The sequence below is a fragment of the Dipodomys spectabilis genome, unplaced genomic scaffold, assembly GCF_019054845.1.
Source record: "Dipodomys spectabilis isolate Male_0828 unplaced genomic scaffold, ASM1905484v1 ptg000024l, whole genome shotgun sequence".
Taxonomy (NCBI): domain Eukaryota; kingdom Metazoa; phylum Chordata; class Mammalia; order Rodentia; family Heteromyidae; genus Dipodomys; species Dipodomys spectabilis.
This window is the reverse complement of record NW_024870701.1, coordinates 6318259-6342529: the sequence shown is the minus strand read 5'-3', so window position 1 is coordinate 6342529 and position 24271 is coordinate 6318259. Positions and strand designations below refer to the sequence as shown.

The 24271-nt window shown below is 41.9% G+C and overlaps 1 pseudogene; it reads left to right on the top strand.

The window, feature by feature from the left end:
* The first annotated feature begins 22508 nt into the window (after positions 1-22508).
* On the top strand, positions 22509-22609 carry LOC122104451 (annotated as a pseudogene).
* The last annotated feature ends 1662 nt before the right edge of the window (positions 22610-24271 follow it).

Here is a 24271-nt window from a genome sequence, read left to right as displayed (position 1 = left end):
TTTCCCATCCACTACACTCTCAAAGAACCTCTTCGAGACCATGATAGTCACCCCATAGCCAAACACCTTCACATATCACTGGATGAACACGCTCCTAGAAGTTTGATTCCAAAGTGACAACACATGAGTGTGCATGATTACCAATTTAGGACTCTTTTCCCAGAACTACCAAAAACTCACAATGGCTTAGTGGAACCCCTCCTCCACCAAGCTGAAGCCTCCCTGAGAGCAAGAACACGTGTTTTGGACTCACCTATGAAGTGCTCAGTTATTCAACAAGTATTTACATCAACAAGTATTAACATCTATTGTGGAGCAGGTACTGCTGTAGATGTGCAGGTTTTGCCATAAGCAAAACAAAGCCTTTTCTCTCATGAATTTTAGGGTCTACTTGAAATTGAGCCATCTATTCATAAGTACTTTGAAGGAGGAAGGGCGGTTCTTAAAGGTAGGCTGCTATGTTCAGCTGGTACTCAAAGGTAGTTGAAGCCTGAGGAAGTGGAAGATGCCATCACATGGTTAGCAGGAGAATAATATATGCACATGAGCTACCATTTTGGAACTTCTTTATCCAAGTAATATATGGGGGGTGAGGGAAACAAGAAAGTAAAGGCTCTATTGGAGAATAGGTTTTAAAAAGGGGAAAGGGAAATGAACATGAGTGCTATCAGGGGTGAGTTTGAGATGGTACATTGTATGCATGTATGGAAATAAGACAACAAAACTCTCTTGCACAATGATATATGCTAATAAAATGCTAATGTAAAAAGCTGGGCTCTAGTAACTCACTTCTGTAATCCTAGTTACTCAAGAGGCTAAGGTCCAGAGAATCATGGTTGAGGGCAGCCAAAGCAGCCAGCAAAAAGGTGTGCTGGAAATGCAGTTCAAGTAGTAGGGCGCCAAGAGAGCAAGCAAGCGGAATAAAACAAGACACTGAGTTAAGCCTTAGTAACAGTAAAGTAAAATAATAATAAATTTAAAAGTTAATATAAAGAGCTAAGTTTTCTATAGATCTAGAGTCTGATTGGTCTAACACTAAGATATACACCTGTGGAGATTTGTCACTTTGTGCCCCAACACAATCATGGCTAAAGGATCAGCAAGACTAAAGATCAATAAGTAGTAAATACAGGACATTTGCCAGCTTCATAATTCCTTAGTTAGATGGGCTTACTTGCATTAAGTAAGCTTAAGTCTAAAAATCTCTGGTAACTCAATGACAGAATCATACACACCATAAACAGAGTAACATAAAGTACCAAAACAGATTAAATGGACTCTGGTTTACAATGATAGGTTTTCCCAGTTTTCATCCCCATTTTCACACGTAAAGGCAACTACAGAGGACAGAATAATAGATCATATGTGTTGGATCCATCATCAGGATTTCAGGAATCAATAAACATCTATTGGCTTCTTCATTGGATTATCATTTTGCCTGAAATGTCACTGATAGAGATTTATGCTAGGAGCTAAATTGTTATTGCTAGGAAATATCTGTTGAGATATAAAGATGTTCCCAGAAGGAGCTAAGTATTCCACTTTTGGTTGAAGTGCCTTAAGAAGAATAATCAAGGTCAAGAGAGATGTGTAAGGCCCAAGCTATGGACAAAAAGGCCAGCATGGAGAAGGATGGTCAGGTTAAGGGAAGTAAAAGCAGTTCTCCTTTGATGTGTTCTGCTATGTGTCAGGCTCTGCAGCTAAACTCCACAGATGCCCTTTTTGCCAATAAAGAAATGGAACCCCCGGGGCTGGGAAGATGGCTCAGTGGTAGAGCACTTGCCTTGCATGCATGAGGCCCTGGGTTCCATTCCTCAGCACCACATAAGCAAAAAGAAAAAAGCCGGAAGTGGCGCTGTGGCTCAAGTGGTAGAGTGCTAGCCTTGAGCTGAAGAGCTGAGGGGCAGTGCACAGGCCCAGAGTTCAGGCCCCACAACTGGACCCAAAAAAAAAAAAAAAGAAATGGAACCCCCTAAAATCTCCCAGTTTGGGTTCTACCCCATCGTGCCTAGTTGCTTATTCATGCCAGGGGCACTAGCCACCTCAGAGAGGAAAGAGTACTGAAAAGGAAAAGAAGGGCAATGAAAAGGGTTACAAGAAAAGCTATTCATTACCATCTTTTCCTGGATTAGCCTTGTTTCCTGCCCTGAGTTTGAGAAGTAGGGAATTGTGGGTACTGGAAAGCAGCAAGCATTCTGTGAGAGCTGTGAGCTGTGTTGAACAAGATGAGTTGTGTGGCACATTGGAGCAGAGTTCTGTAATTAGTAGCCTTTCCTTACATAAGAGGCTGGACAGGGTTGCGAACAAATGATGAGCTCTTAACAGCCTATCACATCTGGACTGCAAAACCTTGGGCAGGTCAAAGACTTTTCAGAACCTCAGGGCAGCCTATAAAATGGGGATCAAAACACCTACCCAGGATGATTTGCTGAAGATGACATTCTATCAAGCCTGCTTTCATCGGTGGCCCCTGGTGCATATGTATCTGTTCATGATCCTGTTCTTGGTTCTCAGACAAGTGCTGGTAAACTAAGGCAATCTGAGCCTATTGCACCAAGTCACTTCCACTTCACTTGCTTATAGGGAGTTGCACCTGCTTTCACCCCCCAGAGTCCATAGTGGCAGAAGAGCTGCTGGCCATTTGTCTTTCCAGAGTCATCAAAGCAAACACTTGTTCATAAAATTCCCCAAACAGAACCAAGCAAAAATGGACCTTCCCACGCCAACTATTGATTTGTGGTCCCTCCAGGTAAAACTCAAGAATACATCTTGGACCAACCACCGGTGGCTCATGCCTGTAATCCCAGCTACTCAAGAAGCTGAAATCTGAGCATCATGATTCAAAGCCAGCCCAGACAGAAGTAATTGTGAGACTCTTATCTCTGATGAACTAACTACTCTAAATAAAACCAGAAAGTGGAAATGTGGCTCAAATGGTAGAGCACTATCCTTGAGCAAAAACAAAAGCACAACAATGGCACTCAGGTCCTGAGTTCAAGGCCCAGGATCAGCACCCAAAAAAAAAAAATCTTGTCACAATGAATTACAGTCCCAAAGTCTTTATTGAGTCTATTCTAGATTGAGGGTGGATTCAGTAGGGGGAATTGAAGAGCTGAGAGTCTAGATAGACGAATCATCCCTACCTAAGAAGTGGTAGATCTGGCCTCATTAAAGGACTTTTCTCATATCACTGAAGAAAGAATCAAGGATATTTAAGTGACATTCTTTGTTTCTGGCCCCCTCCCCTCCCTCATCCTTTTCCATTCACATTTGCTTGAGTGTCCAGGATACAATAAATATTGGGTTGATATACTAATGAATTATAAGCAAATCAAATATTAAATGGATGAGTGGCTCTTGATCTCTATAAATGCTCTTCTACCAACTTTGAAATCGATTTTTAATTGTATTACCAACAAGATTTGCAATGGTGCTGGGACATTGCTCACTAGTATTTGCTTCACCCGGGGAAGGATGTATCCCATTCATTATTCTCATCCTCTAATATCTCTGAGCCTCTCAGCTTGCGTGGATAACATAGCCATAGCAAAAGATAGTGTCCCAAACAAAAATAAAATTCTCCGTGGGGTTAATACAATATCACTGGAAGAGAGAAAGAGAGAGAATTTATTTCTTTTTCTTTTTGGTCGATCGTGGGGCTTGAACTCTACCACTTGAGCCACAGCACCACTTCCTGTTTTCTAGTGGTTTTTATTGGAGATAAGAGTCTCTTGGACTTTCTTGCCTGGGCTGGCTTTGAACTGTGATCCTCAGATCTCAGCCTCCTGAGTAGCTAGGATTACAGGCGTGAGCCACCGGTGCCCAGTTGAGAATTTATTTCTTAAAGTTAGAGATTGGTCTACAGGTTGCTTGGTTGTTCTTTAAATTGCCCCTATATAATGCATGCACTCTCGTGTATTTACGTGTCTAAAAACCTGTATTAAAAAGTCTTAAATGACAGAAAGGCAAAGAGAGAGTTAATAGCTGCTCAGAGCCTGTGTAGAAAAGAATAGATTTTGAAGCTCAGGCCTCATGCCTTCACTGTGGTCGGTAGCTCCTTGGATGGAGAAAGCACAGTGTGGTGTCTGGACGAACAAGTAGACAATGAAAGAAAGCCATCCTGTGATCTTTACATCCTTGGCTAGTCTTGAATCCCACGCAGCTGTTCGTGGACAAAGGCACATTCTGGAACTGGAGTCTTCTCCCTCGGGATTGATCTCTGTGTCCCTTATTACCAGTGAGTGGCGGGTCTTTGGTGCCCATGATGAAAGGCCAGTCCACAGGCCGCGGTGGACACAAAGGCTTTTGTGATATCCAAGTGTGTGAGAGGCACACAGGAGCAGGCACCTGGCACTCCTCTGGCAGCCCCACTCAGATCTCAGGGGCTCAGGGAACCTACTCCTCCCCTCTGACCTGAGAAGACCCCTGACAAGCCACTTCAAGGAGATTACCTCTTTTCTCTTTTGCAGCTTTGCCTGGCTTTCCGCGAGGTGCTTGTCGGGACATAACACATACTGACGGTTCATCTTAATAAAAAGCAGAATGAAAACCTGCTCCATCAAATCGTCACCTCAAGGAATTCACAGTGGTTGCCTAACAGAGGGCCCAGGGCTCCTTCATCCAGACGTCTCCTTGAAAGCTCCTGGGGCTGGGGGCACCCCCATGGAGTGAGAACCAAAGACCAAATACATGCAAATTCCAGCCATCCAGACACACTTTTCTCTTGGCTATCTCCAGCCATGCTTTAAGTAGGAGGATATTCTAACCGGATTTTTTTTAAGACTGAAAGTGACCTCAATTTTAAATATGGACTAATTGCTATTTTCATATATTTGAAATAAATTGAACAGTCACAGCAATGACCCCAGATAGAATATGGCCATCAATTATCCTGACTCACCTCCTAGCTGAGCCCCTAATATACCCACTCCTGCTGGGAGATTGAAATTTTCTGCCTCCCTGTCTCCATCCTCCACCTGCCTTTTCTAACACTTTACAGGTCTTTTTTTTTTTTTTTTTTGGACCAGTCATGGGACTTGAACACAGGGCCTGGATGCTGTCCTTGAGCTCTTTCATTCAAGGCTACAGCACTGAGCCACAGCACCACTTCTGGCTTTTTCTGTTTATGTAGTACTGAGAAATTGAACTTGGGACTTCTTGCATGCTAGGCAAGCACTCTATCACTAAGCCACATTCCCAGCCCCATAGGTCTTTTTGAATAAGGTGAGGTTCCTTACTATCACAGATTATCATTTAAACAACAGAAATATATAGTCTCCCAGTTTGAGAGGCCTCAAGTTCAACATGAAGGTGTCCACAAGCTATCAGGGAAAACCCAGGCCTCTGTCTATGACTTGTCTATCTTAACCCTCTGTCTCTTCACATCATGTTCCCTATGTGTGGCTGCATTTCTTTTCCTTATGAGAGACTTGTCATATTGGACTGAGGCCCAGCCTAAGGACTTCATTTTTACTTTATGCCTCTCTAAAGACTTTCCCTACATAAGGACCTTCTAAAGTACTGAGGGTGAGGATTTGCACAGATGAACTTCAGAAAAGGCACACAATTCAGCCAAGAATATGAACAGGACTTTACCAAATACTTTTTTTTAGTGGCAACGAATGAATTTGGGATAGAAGCAACTTGCCCAAGCTCAGTTGATAGAAGGAATAACAGAGAGACATGCTCAAGTAGACATCTCTACAGAACCTCAGGGAAAGACATGAGTTACATAGAAACATACAAAGAAATGGGAAAAAATGCTTCCCCCAAACAAGATACAAATTGCTTTACACTGGTAATCAAGAGGCTTTGTGTAAGTGTGTATGATCTTGAGTCCACCTCCTTTGTGAGCTTCCTTGAAGTACACTATTTTTCTTCTTTTTGTTAATTTCATGTTTGCTATGTGTGTAGTTATCTGCTCCTAGTACAACCATGATTATTCCATACCATGATTATTCATGCAAATGGCATGTTCTATAAGCTGGAGATGTTCAGAGACTAGCTGATTACAATTTCCCATCAGGGAGAGTAGGAATGCAGTAGGGAGGGTCCCATCTCTACAGGGCCCCTCTGTTTATCCTCACTTTCTCGTGTCTCTTCTATAATTGGTGTAGTAAATGCCTGGCTAATACATAATGGTCATCAATGAATAGCTGAGCCTAAGGTTTCAGCTCTATTGCAACCAAATCAGAGCTGGAATCCAACAGTTCATGGCCCCAGGGTCTTTGTACACATGGACAAGAGGCTGCCCACCCCTCTAAGACAGAAAGTTGTCTTCTCTGAGAGGAATCTGATGCCCTTTCCTCCCACTGGGGGATTCTTCTGGCTTTGAGCTCCTTGCCACCTAAGAAAAGCTAGTATTCATCTGAACAAAGGAGGAAGATGACTAGAACCAGATACTATATCAGAGAAGGAGTTGAGGAATTTGCCTTGAAGAAGATGGAGAAGAATTGTTAAATACTGGCAGACATCAAGATTGCTGAACAGTACTGGTAAAATGTATAGATAAGCCCAAAAGTTCAGTACAAGATCACTGTTAGAAACTTGAGCTCTCCACACTTGTAACCCTAACTACTCAGAAGGCTGAGAACTGGTTCAAAGCCAGCCTGGGCAGGACAGTCTGTGAGACTCTTATCTCCAATTAACCACCAGAAAAACCAGAAGTGGTGCTGTGGCTCAAGTGGTAAAGTACTAGCCTTTAGCAGAAGAGCTCAGGGACAGCACCCAGGCCCAGAGCTCAAACCCCACAACCAACAAAAAAGAAAAAAGAAAGAAAGAAAGAAAAGAGAAAAGAAAAGAAAAGAAACAAGCTCTCTAGGAAACCTGCCCTGTATATACAGTGAGCTTCCATTCACAGAAGTGTGGAAAGAAGAACCATTAAATCCCAGTACAATGTGATTCCCAAGTTCACAGATCTTTAGAATTTGAGTCCTGGCTCATTTCTTGCTAACCATGAGACCTTAAATAATTCCTTGAATTCACTGACCCTAGGTCCTCTCACATACCAAATGACAGCCACATGACTGGTCCTAAATAAATATGAACACACTTTTACCTGATCCCCTTCTCTGGATCTTTTCCTTAGGGTGATGGTTTCTAGAACCATTGTTGTAATCCCAGCTCTCAAGGGACAGAAACAAGTTGAGCACTAGCTAGAGGGCAGCCTGAGGTACATATTGAGAAGGAAGGAAGGAAGGAAGGAGAGAGGGAGGGAGAAAGAAAGAAAGAAAGAAAGAAAGAAAGAAAGAAAGAAAGAAAGAAAGAAAGAAAGAAAGAAAGAAAGAAAGAAAGAAAGAAAGGAAGGAAGGAAGGAAGGAAGGAAGGAAGGAAGGAAGGAAGGAAGGAAGGAAGGAAGGAAGGAAGGAAAGAAGAGAGAGGAGGAGGAGGAAGGGAAGGGAGGGAGGGAGAGAGGGGAAGGAAGGAAGAAGGAAGGAAAGGACGGAGGGAGGGAGGACAGAGAAGGGAGGGGGAGAGAGAGGGAGGGAAAGAGAGAGAAATCACTAATTTCCATTCCTTTTCTTGAACAAGGTAAGAGAAGCCAACCGTCTGCATGGTGTTTGGTTGGCTTTGGGTATAGGGGCAAATCCACCTTGAGAGGGTTTGTTACTCAAGTTACCACCATGGTCTTTTCCTTCTCCCTGTAAGGATTTGAGCACCAGTTATCACATAAAACATTCACCTCCATCTTCTGGTAGTTTTAACCATGTTTAAATATTTCATAGAGAACATTTTTCTTCGAAACACCCACTTGTCTCGCTTTTTAACAGAGAGTGACTTGAATTAATGTGGAGTGCCAGAGCTAGGAGCAGAAGAAACACAGAAATGGACTAGTGCTGTAATGGTGGAACACGACTCAGGATCCTGTCTTCTTGCTGACCTATGTATGTTAGGTGTCAAAGCACTAGCTAGCTGGGTGCTGGTAGCACAGACCTGTGATCCCAGCTACTCAGGAAGCTAAGAATAGGAGGATCATGGTTCAAAGACCAACCCAGGCAGAAAAGTTTGTGAGGACTCCTCTTCAACCTTTAAGTGAGTATGGTGGCATATCCTTTATTTTCAGTATTCTGCCACTGACTTCATTCAGTTTTCACCTCTGAGTAACAATGTTCTTAGATATTTTGCCTGGGCCACCAACTCTGGGAGTTCAGATGCCTCGTGTAAGCACAGCAATGTACGGACATGCCAAGAAGGTAAGAAAGACAGACATACTGAGAGAGACTGTGAGTGTCACTCAACACATGGATCATGATCGCAACAAAGAAATCTTAAAGAGCCGGAGAGAAGGACAGGTGCTATCAGCTGATATCACAGAGCGCAGCCATCTGAAAGAAAGTACCAATGTGGCCTTTAAGGTCACCTCCTATATGCCAGAAGGAGCTAATTAGGATATGTAAGCACAGTAACCTTGCAAATCAAGATAGCCACTGCTTAGGCACTCACTGAACGTTCGCTGGTGGGGTGGGGAGATGGAGAACAGCTGCCACTGTGAAGAACCAGCCAGCAAGGAGAGACCCCAGACATTTCTGAGGTAGAGAGCAAGGGGAAAGGGGGGAATTAGTCAACACACACCCCAAAAGCCATCACCTCTAATTATCCACTTCCCCCACTGCTCTGGGGTTTGTCACAGACACGCTATAAAGTTAATCCAACCAATTCTTGAATACAGAATAAAAATTCCTCCCAGCACCTACAGAAAAGTCCTGGGTAACATAGGGGGAAAAGGATATCACTCCGTCCAGCACATTTCCCAGCCCCTCGAGAAGCCCCTAGCCATGCTGGTGAGAGGGAGGGAGAGGAGGTCCAGAAAAAGAAGCCCTACCTCCTCTGAACAACTCGCTTTTTGCTTCCCTATTTGTGACCGAGTGAAAAGAAAAAAGAAAAAAAAATCCCAACATAGTCTTTCGCTCTGTTCTCCAAAGCAATGAGAGAGCTGTGCTTATCAGGGTGAAAAAACATTCCTTGTCTTTTTATTTTTTCCTCTATCTCAAGCCTTTCAAGATGGATTGCCTGGGATATTTGTATACAAGGAGTTTTCTCTTAGAAAACTTGAGTAAATCACCATGAGTAAACATCTATCATACCTAAAAGAGCCCTCAGAAAAAAAACAGGGTACTATCTTCAGGTATCTATTATAATTTTATACACATATTAATTTCTTCATCCTCCTGATTTTTTTTATTCTCTTTAAAAATACATTAAGAAAGAAGTGTGCTCAGAAAACAGTTTTTCTAACTCAGTCATACTTAGAAATTGATGATGAGACCAGAGACATAGATTAGATAGAGTTAGAAATGTAAGAAATGATTCACAGTCTCATGACAATGTAATTTATACAAGAAGAGATGTTAATTTCCATGCATCCTGATTTATTTTATTATTAATTCTTACAGGCAGTATATTCTGCTATTACTGAACTTATTTTAGATCAGTAAGTTTTCAAATTGGCTTATGATCAATTCGTAAAAATACTGGAAGTAATCAGATACATAATAAATTGCTCCATAGAGCCAGATTGAACTACTATGTAACAGTATATTGAGATGATATTGGTTTTAATCAGCTACCCCCCAAAATGGAAAATTTATACCATTCTCTGTTTAATTTAGATTATAAAATTCACTAGGGAAATCAAGGAATTGGATAGTTGATAGGAGTTCTTAATCACAATTGCAGTAAAACACATTTCACTGCTTGAAATTCGTGAGCCTCAATTAATCATGGGCTCAAATAGTTTTTAAAAGTGTTTTATAATCCAAATATTACTATCTCAGTAAGACACTCCAGTGTGTTTATGAACCCATGTCTACTTGCACACTCTCCTTGACCTTCAGTCACGCCTGACAGCTCAGCAGGCTTCAAGCAAGGTGCCAAAACTCCTGCCCCATCTAATTGCCCTGTTTTCAGGTACTCCACAATTTCTTCCGGAAGAAACTTTTAAAATACCCTTGCTAGAGTCATGGAAACAGCCCAGATGCCCTACAATAGATGAGTGGCTCAAAAACAGGTGCTACCTACACACAATGGAATTTTATGCAGCCATTAGAAACAATAGTATGATGACCCTTGCAGGGAAATAGATAGATCTAGAACAAATCATGTTAAGTGAGGTAAGCCAAGCTCAGAGAGACAAATCGCATATATTTTCTCTCATAGGCTAGACCTAAAATACACCAGAACATAATAAATTATGTCAGACTCTAGGCATTCACATAGAATGAGACCAAAGGAGGATTCTCTTAGGAGAGGAACACAAAGGTGCAGTGTGCCTGTGCCTCTGATCATATAAAATAATATTTATCAAAATGAACTCCAAGAAATGGAAACAAGAGGGTTTTTTTCTAATTTTTTTGTTTGCTTATCTGGTCTGGGGATGTCAGGAGGGTACAGAAATGGAGGGACAAAGAGTGAACAAATGCAGCAGTGGTACTCTCTAGACACTGTACTGAAAATGTACTATACAATTTGTGGGTGGGGACAGGAGGGAAATACTTGGAGAGAGCGAAGGAAGGAGTCGCACTGTCCAAAAAGAAATGTACTCATTAGCTGACTTATGAAATGGTAACCCCTCTGTACATCACCTTTATAATAACATTTTTTAATGTTTTAACTTATATATGAAAAAATACCTTGCTAGTTTAGTCTCCTTCCTCATGGCAATAGACTATGCATACATTATGGTTCTGGGAATTTGAGGACCGTTTCCTAACTTTCATTTTTCAATTGTACCTTTCTAGTCTCTATTCCTTTTTTTGTTTATATTTCCCAAAATAAAACAACTCACTATTCAACCCTCTAAGATGTGAAAAATGGAACCAAGTAACTTGAGGGGATGGCTGGGGATGGGAGGGCTGGGAGAGAATGGTGGAAGGATGACACTCATCAAGATGCATCATATTCACAACTGAGATGTTGAATTGAAGCTCCTTTGTTCAGTACTTGAAAATAATTTTTGAAAATAGAGAGAAAGATGCACAATTTGTTCTCTAGAGAAAGGGAGGCTGTCCTCTCTTCATTTCCTGAACTATTCCACTGACAAATCACCCTGTTCCTCTAGAACCTTCACTGTGAAAGGACAAGTATTTTCCCACAGTTACCCCACATTTAGAATGAGGCATTGATCTTAGATGAGCAACTACTTTACCCAAACTTGTCCATCTGCCATTTTAGACTGTTTCTTCTTATTCATCTTTTACAGAAAAAGGAGGAAAACTCCCCAGAGTTTATCAAAAAAAGACCTGAAAGGTGATTGATTACCTGTGTGTTAAAAGGTAATCATGGGAAACCTGAAAATGTAAGTTCCTCATCCTGGCGTTCAAGGCCTTCTACCCCCAACCTTGTCTCCCCATTTTTCTGGCATACAACCAAACCTTTCTCCAGTCAGGGTTGTCTAACTGGTTCTCAAAACCTGTGCCCACCTCTCTCAACCTGGAATGACAACTCCCAAAACTCTACCTTTCAAAAGCTGTAACAAGGCTTCTTCTAAACCACTATAGGAAGGCTCTCAAGCAATCTAAGACAAAAACTATATCCTGTGTTTCTATGTATTTCTCTAGAACAATGCATGACATTGTATGTATTCTTCATATCTGTCTTTTTCCCCTCAATCTCAGCCTCCCAAGTAGCTAGATTATGGATGTGCTCTACCACACACAGCTCATTATATCTTTCTTGAATTACCCTTTGTCTGCCATATGTTCTTTTTTTTTGGTCGGCCATGAGGCTTGAACTCTGGGCTTGGGCGCTGTCATGGCGCTCTTCAGTTCAAGGTGAGTGTTCCTACCACTTGAGCCACAGTGCCACTTCCAGTTTTCTGGTGGTTTATTGGAGATGAGTTTCACGGACTTTCCTGCCTAGGCTGGCTTTGAACTGTGATCCTTAGATCTCAGCCTCCTGAGTAGCTAGGATTACAGGCCTGAGCCACCAGCGCCTGGCCCATATGTTCTTTTAATGGGGTACCAAAATCCCAATGTTGAGCCTCTGTTTGAAAAAAGAATCCCAGGCTGGGTAAGGTGGTTGATACCTATAGTCCCAGCTATGAAGGAGGATCTATCTATCTATCTATCTATCTATCTATCTATCTATCTATCTCTATCTGGAAAATAAAGTAACTAAGGAATAAAAGACTTAAAGTGTGGCTCAAGTGACAAAAGCCAGATGAGCAAGTGTGAAGCTCTGAGTTAAACCCTAGTACCACAAAAAAATATATATAAAAATGAAAACCATGTGAGGTCATAAGTTTAAACCCCAGTCTTTCTGTGTGTGTGTGTGTGTGTGTGTGTATGAAAGAGAGAGAGAGAGAGAAAGAGAGAGAGAGGGAGAGGGAGAGGGAGAGAGAGAGAGAGAAAGAGAAAGAGAGAGAGAGGGAGAGGGAGAGAGAGAGAGAGGGACAGGGGGAGAGAGAGAGAGAGAGAGAGAGAGAGAGAATCCCCAATAAAGGTAGAGAGCTTGACATCAGTGAAAGCCTAGAGCAAGGGGAACTTGACCACAAGTGGAGGGGATTCTCCTCTGTGGAGGCCACACTGCTGGGCCCCTCATTGGTGGAACTTTCCAACAAGTGGAAAGTGATGGCATTTCCCTGAGCGTAGGAGAATGTAAACAGAACCCCCGCCCAAGAGTTCTCTGTAAGCAACCCTGAGACCTGAGACTGCACCCTGTCAACAACTACTGTGGTTGTATCATCATGGCAGGAGGGATTGCACAGAGAAGAAGGATTGGGTATGGGTTTTCATGGACAAAAGTTCACCATTGAAAAGCCCACCTATCCGCAATGTGTATGCATGGGATGCAGAGCTGGACAAAATACACCCAACTAAACAAGAGACTTCTGGGCTTTGGGGATGCCTCTGCTCTAACCAAAAGTATGCCCTCTAAGTTGTCAAAAGTGAGAAAGTCACAGAAACTTTAACAACGTAAGGATAGATACTCAAAAGTTACCCAACACCGCCTTTCCAAAAATGAGGTTACCCAAAGAAATTATCATTAGCCCAAAGTTACAGTTAGATTAACAGCAGTCTCAGACTACACAGTCCAAGGAAGAAAAGAAGGCTAGAACTCAGGCGAGATCACTTGATTCTAGCCCAGTCCCATATCTGGGGCCTATCAGTCTACTTCTGTTGTGTCCACTGAAGGTAGAACTCAAACTCTATCCATCATTCATAGGCAGGGTTGCCTAAGCCTTGCGCATTCTCTACCTCCTTTGTAATTTTTCTCTGCCCCATCTGTGTATAATAATATAGTACTTGATACTTACTAGCTTTCTCTAAATTCATGTTTACCTCTACGATCTGTATTACAGATTGTCATCTGCCCCTAGTTGCCATTCTGCCTTTTTCCCTCCAGGGCAGTAGAGCACTCCCATTACTGAGTTCTGCCTGTGGACAAGGGCAGGGCAAGCCACAGCAGAATGTGAGCAAACAAAACACATGACTCATACCTAAAGAAAGCCCTGCGCCAAGAAATTCTCTCCTTTCTGACAGGGTAGAAGCCAGCAATGTCAGGGGGCAGTCTCCATCCCTCCAGAGAAGGCCAATGCCAAACCACTGCGATGAGATGACACACTGGAAAGAATCCAGGCCCCTAAACCAGTCTTCAGATGTGAGCTCCAGACAGCTACATTGAAGACAAATCAACTTCTCTTTTATTTGACATACTGCAGCACAGGGGCTCTTTTGTCATAGCAGCTTTTACACTCTTCCTACCTAACACAACATCTTGGGCAACACTAACTATTAAAACTTGGGATTTTAATGGCTTTGCCTTTTGGTGTGTAACTTATGTGACTGTTCAAATAAATAATATTGGTTCCAATACCAGCTACAAATCATTCATCTACCACAGAAGCAGGAATGCTCAATGTGGGGAGAAACTGCTATCAGAGAAACAAAAGCAGGCTTTGAGAAGAATAAATAAGGGGAGACCTTGAACTAAAAAAGAAGAGAGAGAAAGGAGCACATGAAACAAGACTGGATGCTCCGAAGGTAATCTTCATCTTGTTCACGATCTAACTGGGTGAACTTATAACTTGGCCTTATAGCCCAGGAGGGGTGGGGGGAGGGCAAGGATGCACAGCACTGCCCATCCCTCTTTTTGTGTATAAGAAGGACCCTGGCATTGGCAAAGATGCCAGCAACCCTCATCCATCTCCCACTAACTAGGCCAGGTAGGTGGTCTTGATGGCCAATTGGCCAATGTAGGAGGCAGGAGTAACACTGGAGTTTGGCTGGCTTTGACCACTCAACCTTGCCTGTCCTTTCAGCCACATAAGCAATCTGGTCTAAGAAATGTAATTGTGTCTGTCTGTCTGTCTGTCTGTGTGTGTGTGTCTGTGTGTCTGTGTGTGTCTGTGTCTGTGTGTATATGTTTGTGTTTGTGTGTTCCAATGGGGGGCATTGCTCCTCCTCCCAGGTTATGGCTCAAGGGTGCAAATTGGAAACACCTGTGTTAGAAACACACACACACACGCACACACACACACACACACACACGTTCCCAGCTCACCATTGCACAGAGTCTGACCCCTGTCTTCAATGGTTTTCTGGGAACTATTTTGCTATTTTGCCTGTGGCCAACTTAGAAGCACAGAAAAAATGTGTTGTTAAATCGGTTTTGAGAAAGTGATATTCATCGTGTTAGCGTCCCATCTGGAATTATTTAAAACATACAAAGCTGGTAAGTTTTGCTTTCATCCCTTTTCTCTACATTTGACCCCTGTTCTAAGTGGAGAGACTCTTGTCCCTTTCCTCAGAAGGTGGACAGTGCACGCTGCCAAAGAGCTTGCTGAAGTTTCCTTCTAGTTACTGTCACTACAGAGAGCCCAACGTGTCTTCCTTAGACCACAGCATAGGCACCCATCACAGTAAACACATTAACATATAATTCATTTCAATTTTATTTTTCCAGAATAGTGAAGATTGAACTTAGGACCTCGGGCTTGCAAGGCAGGCCAACCATAGTTTGGTTTAAATAGTTTAAGCCATGCTTCCACCCCATTGTGCTTTTCAAATAAGACTATTTTTTGTTATACTCAAATCTAACTGGACCTCAGTCCTCCTCTTTATGTTTCCCACATAGCTAAGATGGCAGACACAGAAAGCACACATAGGAAGATTATAGCCCAGACTTAAGCAAAAGGATGTCACCTAGTGGTGACTCACACTTATAATTCTAGCTACTCAGAAGGCTGAGATCTGAGGATTGTGTTTGTTTAAAGCCAGACCAGACAGGAAAATCCATGAGACTTTTATCTCTAATCACCCAAATGCAGCAGGTCACACTCTCCCAGGACTTTCATTTTCTGTATTCAGATTCTACAACATCCTGGGGCCTCGCCATACCTGCAGGGATCATCGCCTTCTCAGGTAAGCCAGTTCCTATAGCCAGAGAGAAGTCTCCTGAGAACCTGCCTTTCAAATGCAAAGCCAAGCCAGAAGTCACCCCCCCCCACTACTAGTCTCTCCTGGGTTCTCATCAGTCTGATTACCCTATCAGCCTCAGGGCCAGAGATAGATGACCAGGAATACAAACCTTATATAAATGAGGGCAATGCAAAGGCCTCTTAGCCTACCTCTCATACACCCAGAAACCACAGTGAGGACTTGGTCCATGGTTCTTACCTTCCCCACTGCCTCCTGACCAATCTCCAGCACACACCCGGAGGCTCTCCATCTTCCTCTTAGGAGCAGGCTTGCCTTCCCAAAAGCTGATGTCTCCTAAGCTTGAGTCTAACTCGACCTTAAATTTCCCATTGATCCACGGAGGCCAAAAGGGAACGGGAAGAGAAGCATACAGGCTGAGAGTAGCAGAGCCCAACAGCAGGGTCCTGCTCACAGCCTTCCACCATCTCCCCTGGCTTGAGTTCAAGGACCTGAGTTTGGAGCGGGAGGGGACCCCGAAGGAACAAGAGTGGTTATCCTGCCAGGCGTGTTTGTTTTCTTCCTCCTTGCTATAGCCCTTGCTGGCCTCAAACTTGTACTCCTCCTGCCTCAACCTCCGGAGTGCTGAAATGACAGTCATGCACCAGCACGTTCAGCTCAGCCCTAACATTGTAATTGGTCTTTTTTCTTAGGCTAGGAAACAGAGCTGGCTCTCACTCCAGGGTCTTGGAAGGAAGGAAAGACCTTGCCCTGTGCTCCAGGCTGGGAATAAGGCTCTGAATGATACACTCAGAACACTGCACTCCCCCCAAGCTAAGCTTAGACACCCAGTGCTGTTGATATCACAGATATTATTTGAACAATAGCTTCAGAGCTAACTAAGCCAGTGAACTTCTGTGCCTAGGGAACCATAGGCAGAGGATGGGGCAGGGGATGAGTGAATATGTCCACACTATTAAAAGAGGTGAGAATTAGCAGAGGCACTTAAAGGGAATGCCAAGAGTTGTTAAAGGTGATCAAAGCCTTTTCTTCCTCAATAAGACCTTAATTGTGCTGAGGGTTGCCACCGTTAAGCAGTGGGTAGCAAATAAAATGCCCTGGCTCTCTCTGCAAAGTAAAGTGAGGAAACTGTGAAACTGGGTTTCAACAAGCGACATTTTCAAACTCCTGCCAGAAAAGTTACTCAGACTGTGAGCGTGGAGACTGGCACATCCCCACCACATGCAGGAAAGCACTGAGGCTGAGATACACAGTGCACGTTGTTTGCCCTGGCTGAAGTCACACCTGAGAGAGGCCCAGCCAGATCCAGGGTCCTTCTTGAATAGGGGTACAGTTGGCTGTGGACCTTGTTATAGCTTGTATTTTGAATATCCCCCAGATGGCTTCTATCTTAAAAGGCTTACAACTAGCCGATACCTGTATTATGAGACGGTGGAAATGTTAAGCAGTGGGGTCATGGGGAAGTTCACTGGGAACATCCTGTTGATGCGTATATTGGGACCTAGCTCTTTCCTTGTCCCTCTTCCCAACTACAAACAGGTCTCATCTGTTTCATGCTCCCACCATGACATACTGTGTCACCACAGGCTCAAAATGACAGGGCAAAGAAACCAAGGATTGAAATGTCTGAAGTTATGAGTCAAAATTAACCTTTTTTTTCCTTATGAGGCTCTCGGATACAGACCTGCCCTTTAAAATGATTTGCTTAATATCAGTTACCAGCAAAAGGACCTGGACAGTATCTGTATTATTCCTATCATCTTCCTATTATCTAGCACAAAGCTCAACACAAAGTGACCACGCACTTGCCTGAGGTAGGTTCCACTATCTCTGGTCTACCTCCTCCTCGTGTGAAACCACAGAACAAACTTCTTTGGTTGTAATCAAGAATTTGAATGTAGTACTCTAAATGATCATAGGAGGGTCCTTCCTAAGCTACTCTCTCCCATAGTACCTAGCTCCCGTTAGTCACAAGCTCTGCATTTAAACAAGATTGATTCCTGACATGGATGATGATTTACTTTAGTTTATCTGCCATCCACAATCCCCATACTCTACGCAGATGAACTAAGGAGTCTGTGATTCCTCAGGCCCCACTGGATGTGCTGGGGTTCTTATTTGGGAATCACACAGCTAAGCACACAGTTCGCTTGTAGGAGCACAACTACCCCCACTGCTCAATTCTATGCCTTAGACAAGTAACTGCCACGTGACAACATCCCTTTGGTGTAACTGCTGAAATGGCCCTCTTCCCCAGCGAGGAAACACATCCCAAATGAGTGCCACGTTCCCTCCAGTGGTGTCATTTTCAATGAAGCTTGTCTGTGTCATTTGCAGTTAGGGGTTCATTGGTCAGAAGTGTTTTCTAGGGATGTACACAATGAAAACCATTAGAGAGATACTGAGAGCCGCCAGCTAGCCCAAAAGTTTAATCCACTATATTAGCTGTAATGATAGTAGGCAGCTGCTAAGAAAGAGACAAGGAAGGAAAGCAAGACGGCCAACTTTATATCGACACAGCCACATGAGGTTTCAACAAGACACACGCATACACACACGCAGTGCTGGATTTCATATGAACACGTTCATAATCTCCTCCAGATCAATGAAAATACTCTGATTTAGATATCTTTAAAAAAAGATCTGAAAAGACTAGAGAGCTTTATGCCTCCACTGAAAGTTTCTACAGAGTAATGCTATTATCTTTTTATATTGTTGGGTGTGCTCGTTAGCCCTGGAATAACTTTCAGGGTCACTTCTCAGCAGGAGAGTTTCATACAGGAATCCCAGAAAGTGATGACATCCTTCTTTAGAAGGTATCGAGTAGTGTAGAATTCCCATCTCTGCAACCAGAGTCATCAAAAATAAAGTAGGACTTGAAAAAAAAAAGAAAAGAAAAGAAAAGAAAGTGTTGTGAGCTTACTTCTTGGGGTCATGATAAAGGACCCCAGATTTGTGCTCATCTATCTGATGAGTGATGAGAGCATGTCATTCTTGCCCAGGAAGTCTGCAGTCAGAAGCAGCCAATGCAACACTACAGTACAAATTACACACTTTGATCCCAACTTGCCCGTTAGAGCAGAGAACTAAGTTTGCTCTTTCCATTTTATACCTCCAAATGTTTCAGAGTAAAAAGATGAGAAAGTGTAGTGAATCCTTAGGTTCCCTCTTTAGCCATCTCTAAATGGGATCTTAGGAAATTCTGTGCTTACCTCGCCTTTTATCCAGCCTGCAGTGTGACTCATCTACAAGCACAAATTACCTCGCTAAAGTATTCTTAGGAGAAATAATTAGCCATGTGCCCCTCCTCCACACACCCTCCTGTAATCCTAGGGGGGCCCGGATGCCTGACATAAATCATTTAGTCCTGAGCCCTTGCACATACCTTTCCCACTGGATTCCATAATTGGCAAAGTAGTTGCCAACTGGGTTTAAAGTGATTTGAAATTGTTTCCCATCCAGTCTTGCTGATAGCAAAAGGTTTCCCCTTTACCTCAAGCATGAGTTACAGTAACATGATTGAATGTAACCAGTTATTCAGTTCAAGCTGTGATTCTGATACAGTATAGACAATAGGAATTCCCCCGAGCTCAGTCAGGCCATCTCAATGGTCCGTTTAAGTCCAATTCAATTAGGCTCACTATGGTTCTTAGACTTTCTTAGGTATGTTTGTGGCAGCCCTCGGGGTTGAATGTGAGGCTGGTATTCATCTAGGACTTTTAAATTAGGTCTCAGGTGTCATCATTCTAAATGAATTATTACAGTGGTGTGTTCACACGGCTGTAGTTGAAGTTATGTTACCATCTCCTCTCAACCATTTTAATCCACTGTGGAACGCAACTTGTCATGTAAGGTCTCTGCCAGGGAGTGACTTTTTCTTGAAACTCAGTTTGTAAAATAATTGGTCTACCAAGTAAACACTGTGATATACATTTTTTTTTTTATGGAGGGAAGGAAAAGACGGCCTTAATTGATTTTTGGCCTTTTGTTGGTATGTATGTCTGCTTTTACTTTGCAAATGAGCACCATGTGAAGGGGTAATGGCTGTACATTTAATAGTTTGTGTCCTGGATGCATCTTTATTGGGGTTGGGGAAGGTTAGACCTGAAGGGAAAATGTATAGACAGGCAAGATTTCTTTTTTCAAAATTTTCTATTGTATGTCTCTATAATTTCTTTCTTGAGGCTTCAACTAACATTTTTCTCCTTTCTTTTAATTCTTCGGGCTTCCTAGGAGCCACAGCCATGACATCAGCAAGCATGTGGGAACATCTGCCAGTGTGTCACTCTTTCAGGCATAGTAAGATGTCCATATCAGATTCCCCATGCTGGAGTTGCCTAACAAACTACAGCTACAAGCCTAGCGACAGTGACATGAATGCCATCTGTGGAGGGCTCTGCCAGCCTAGTGGAGAAAGCACCCTATGCATGTATCATCAGTAACAAACCACATGCTGGGGAGAAAATAAAATAATCACAGGACCTACTTTTCTTTATTTAGGCACAGTTCCAATTTTCCCCCAAACCAAGGGGTTACTGCAATCAGACTCCCTCTGGAAATGCATGCAAGCAAGGGCTTAAAACAACAGAGCCATGAAATTCAGAACAAAGCAACAACAGGTGAGAAGATTAAGTGGGGCACTAATTGGGTTGCATAGAAATCAGAAACACAGAATGTGGACAGATCCAAGGTTTTTTATTGTTCCTAATGAAAGAAAAGCTGAATGGGAAAATTGATTGATACTTCCCTATGCTATCTCTATGATTATACCTGTGATTTTTGTCTATTAAGCAAACAATAGAGGAGATATTTTGTACTTATATGGAAATGTTGATTGATATGCCCTAACTGGGAAGTTCAAGCCCTCTAACTACTCAAGAAATCTGAATTCTGTACAGACCATAATCACACAGTTTTAATTGTCACTATTACATCTTGAGCAAAACTGTTACAGCCTTTATAGTTTATTTATTTAATATAGACACAGTAGACCAAGGAATAGAAGATGTATTCTCAAATTGCTGGAAGTGGCCAAAATGGCAAAATAAGAAGAATGCCTTCTGATTTCCACATGGAAAGTAGTTAGTGCTGATCTAAATAGATAGCCAGGCTATTTTTATGTTACACATTCATTTTTAAGAAGTGTCATGTATTTGAGGATCATATTTATCTAACCAGTCTTCATCTGCTTGGATTTTTCTCTAATAGGATTTAGATAATGAATAAATATTATCTTAGATTTTTTTGTCCTGCCATTCTTCCTTCATAAAGACCTAGGATGTTTGCCATTTCTCCATCATCAGCACCACTTGTCAGCCCAAAGACCATCCAAGAAACCTCTTTGCTAACCACCCTCACCAGCACAGCCCCTTACCAATGTAACATGTCTGTGTTTCATGTTCTTTGTAAACACATTACTTGAAATCTCCTTGTTTATTTGTGGATATGATACTGTCTCTCCTCCATTAGAATTTGGGCAGGTTATTTGTCTCATTCATTTTGTATCTGCAATGTCTACATAATACCTAATATAAAATAATTTTTATACAATAAATGAATGAATGAATGAAATATCTACATAAATGCATGGTGTTAAGAATCCAAGCCAAATTGTTATGCTCTAGAGTTTATTCATATTTTTCAATATATAATGCAGATCTGTTCCTCAAAAGAAGAACTTAAGCACTGATACTATCAAAGATCACAATGGAACACATAAATGCAACTGATTTTAGGATTGTCAAAGAAGAAAAGAAACCACAGACCCCTCAGTGATACAAGGTACTGAATTCATAGCACATCAAGTTATCAGATAAGATGACCTAGCATTGGAGTCTGATGCTAAAGCTAAGTGCCCAATGGATACCACTGAATGGGAAATCAGTCTTATGAAGATTTTTAATTCATATGGAAGACTAGATGTCCCATAACAGGATACTAGAAAACATTGACTAAATTCCATCAATTATTTTTTCTTGTGAAAATTATAGAATACATTTAAAATACAAGTCACCATTTTAGTCTTTGTTGCTGCACCATTCAACAGGCTTTAAGTACATTCACAACGTTGTATAACCATTACATTGTCCATCTCTAGAACATTTTTCACCCTTTAAAACTGAAACTCTGAACCCATTAATTAATAACTTCTCATCACCCCTCCTCCTCACATCCACCATTCTACTTGCACAGCCTATGAATTTAGCTACTCTGGGTACTTCACACACATGGAATCATTCAATATTATTCCCTCTGGGGAAGGTTTATTTCACTTAGCATGTTTTCAAGATTCATCCATCTTGCAGCATGTCAGAATTCCCTTGCTTCTTCAGCTTCTTTTAAGAACATGGTATTAAGGACATTGAAGAACATTTTATTTATGTATTTATCTGTTGATAGATCCTGTGTTGCTTCCACCTGTTGCCTATTTTGAAGAACTCTGTTATAATGGGAGGTACATGTGTCCATTTGCATCCTTGATTGCAAGTCTTTTGGTTACATATTGAGAAGTAGAGCTGCTGGATTGCAATTTTTTTTAGGGGTCCGGTCGTGGGGCCTGAATTCTGGGCCTGAGCACTGTCCCTCAGCTCTTCAGCTCAAGGCTAGCGCTCTACCACTTGAGCCACAGCGCCACTTCCAGCTTTATTTCTTTTTGCTTATGTGGTGCTGGGGAATCGAACTCAGGGCCTCATGCATGCAAGGAAAGCGTTCTACCACTGAGCCACCTTCCCAGCCCCTGGATTGCAATTTTTTTTTAATCTTTCTTTTAATTTTTTGAAAACTTTTCATTTGATTTTTCACAGCTGCATCATTTCCCATCCCCAGCAACAGTGAAGAAAACCCTACTTTATCTGCCTCCTTACCAACATTTTTTATTTGCTGAATTTTTTATTAACAAGTGGTAGTTCACTACAGTTTTGATTTGTATTTCCCTAATGATAGAAATATTGAGCATCGTTTTGTGTGCCTCTTCGCTATTTAAGTATCTTCTTTGGAGAAATTCTTATCTACTCACAGGTTGGGACATGGTTCAATGACACTTGTTTAGCATGCAAGACCCCTGAGTTCAAGCTATTCCCACCAAAAAAAAGAGTGAGAGTGAAAGAGAAAAAAGAAAAGGATGAGAGGGAATGCTTGCTTCAGTAGCACATTTACTAGAATCAGAATAATACAGAAAAGTTAGGATGTCCCTGAGCAAGGATGACATGCAAATTCATGAAGTGTTCCATATTTGCTCAAAAAGAAATGTACTCAACACTTGATGTATGTAACTAACACCTCTGAACTTCACCTTTACAGTAAAAATTTCAAAGTCAAAGAAGAAAAAAAGAATCAGAGGGAGAAAGAAAAAGGAAGGCCTGGTGCTGGTGGCTCACACCTGTAATCTTAGCTACTCAGGAAGCTGAGATCTGAGGATCGTGGTTCAAAGCCAGCCCAGGCAGGAATGTCTGCAAGACTCTTATCTCCAACAAAACACTCAGAAAACTGAAAGTGGAGCTGTGGCTCAAGTGGTAGAGCTCTCACTTTGAGCTGAAGAGCTGAGGGATAACACCCAGGCCCATAGTTCAAGCCCCACAACAAAAGAAAGAAAGAAAGAAAGAAAGAAAGAAAGAAAGAAAGAAAGAAAGAAAGAAAGAAAGAAAGAAAGAAAGAAAGAAAGGAAGGAAGGAAGGAAGGAAGGAAGGAAGGAAGGAAGGAAGGAAGGAAGGAAGGAAGGAAGGAAGGAAGGAAGGAAGGAAGGAAGGACTATGTTTTCTAAAAGAAAAGGTTATTAAGTTGTAAAGTTCGTTTTCAACATAACGACTTGTACTTCTCATTGTTGCAACTGGTCCACTTGTATCCTTATTTAAATGGATGGGAAGGGATGGGAAGGGGAAACAAAGGAGGAGGCTACAATGCTTGATAAGAAATGTACTCATTATCTTGCCCATGTAATTGTAACCCTCTGTACAGTATTTTCACAATAAAAAATAAATTAAAAAAGAAAAGATTATTAAGGTATTTTCTATCACTGACTTTCACAGAATGAAACTCCAGAATATATATTTCAAGAAGAATTGAAATCACACCAGTGCAGGTTCTGGAATGCAAGAAGACATACTTGCATTCTTGTAAAAGGCAAAAAATCTTTTTTTTTTTTCTTTTGGCCGGTCATGGGGCCAGAACTCTGGGCCTGGGCACTGTCCCTCAGCTCTTCAGCTCAAGGCTAGTGCTCTACCACTTGAGCCACAGTTCCACGCTTTTTCTGCTTATGTGATTGATGCTGAGGAATTGAACCCAGGGCTTCTTGCATGCAAGGCAAGCACTCTACCACTGAGCCACCTTCCCAGCCCCCAAATCAGTAACTGTATGAAAAATAAATAAATAAAATGTCTAATCTGTGGACCTAAAAGCAATCAAGATAGAACTAAAAATATCAAATAGCAATAGCATCTAACTTTGAAGAGGCCATCTGACAGGACAGAAAGTATAATTAATACAGACTGTGTTAAGTAACAAACACATGTTTTTAGGGAAAACACTTAAAGACAGTAAATAATGCACATAACTTCTTTTTCTTTCCTTTTCTTTTCTCTTGTCTGTACTGGGGTTTGTACTCAAGGCCTTGTGCTCACTAGGCAAGGACTGGACCACTTGATCTACATCTCCATTATTAAGGGGTACATAACTTTCGTTGGGAAGAAGTAATCTTGTCCTCTCTTATTGAAAAGTTTAATTGAGATCCCTTTATTGAGAGGTGAATTTAAAGAAGCATGACAGATTTTCAAGATACAAGGAGCCTTCACAAATCAAGATCCAAAGACACAGAGAAATTCTTATTTTCATGTGGGTTAAATGAGAAGTAGGGTCATTTACAGAGATGACCAGACACAAAGCAAGATGACGTAATGATAACA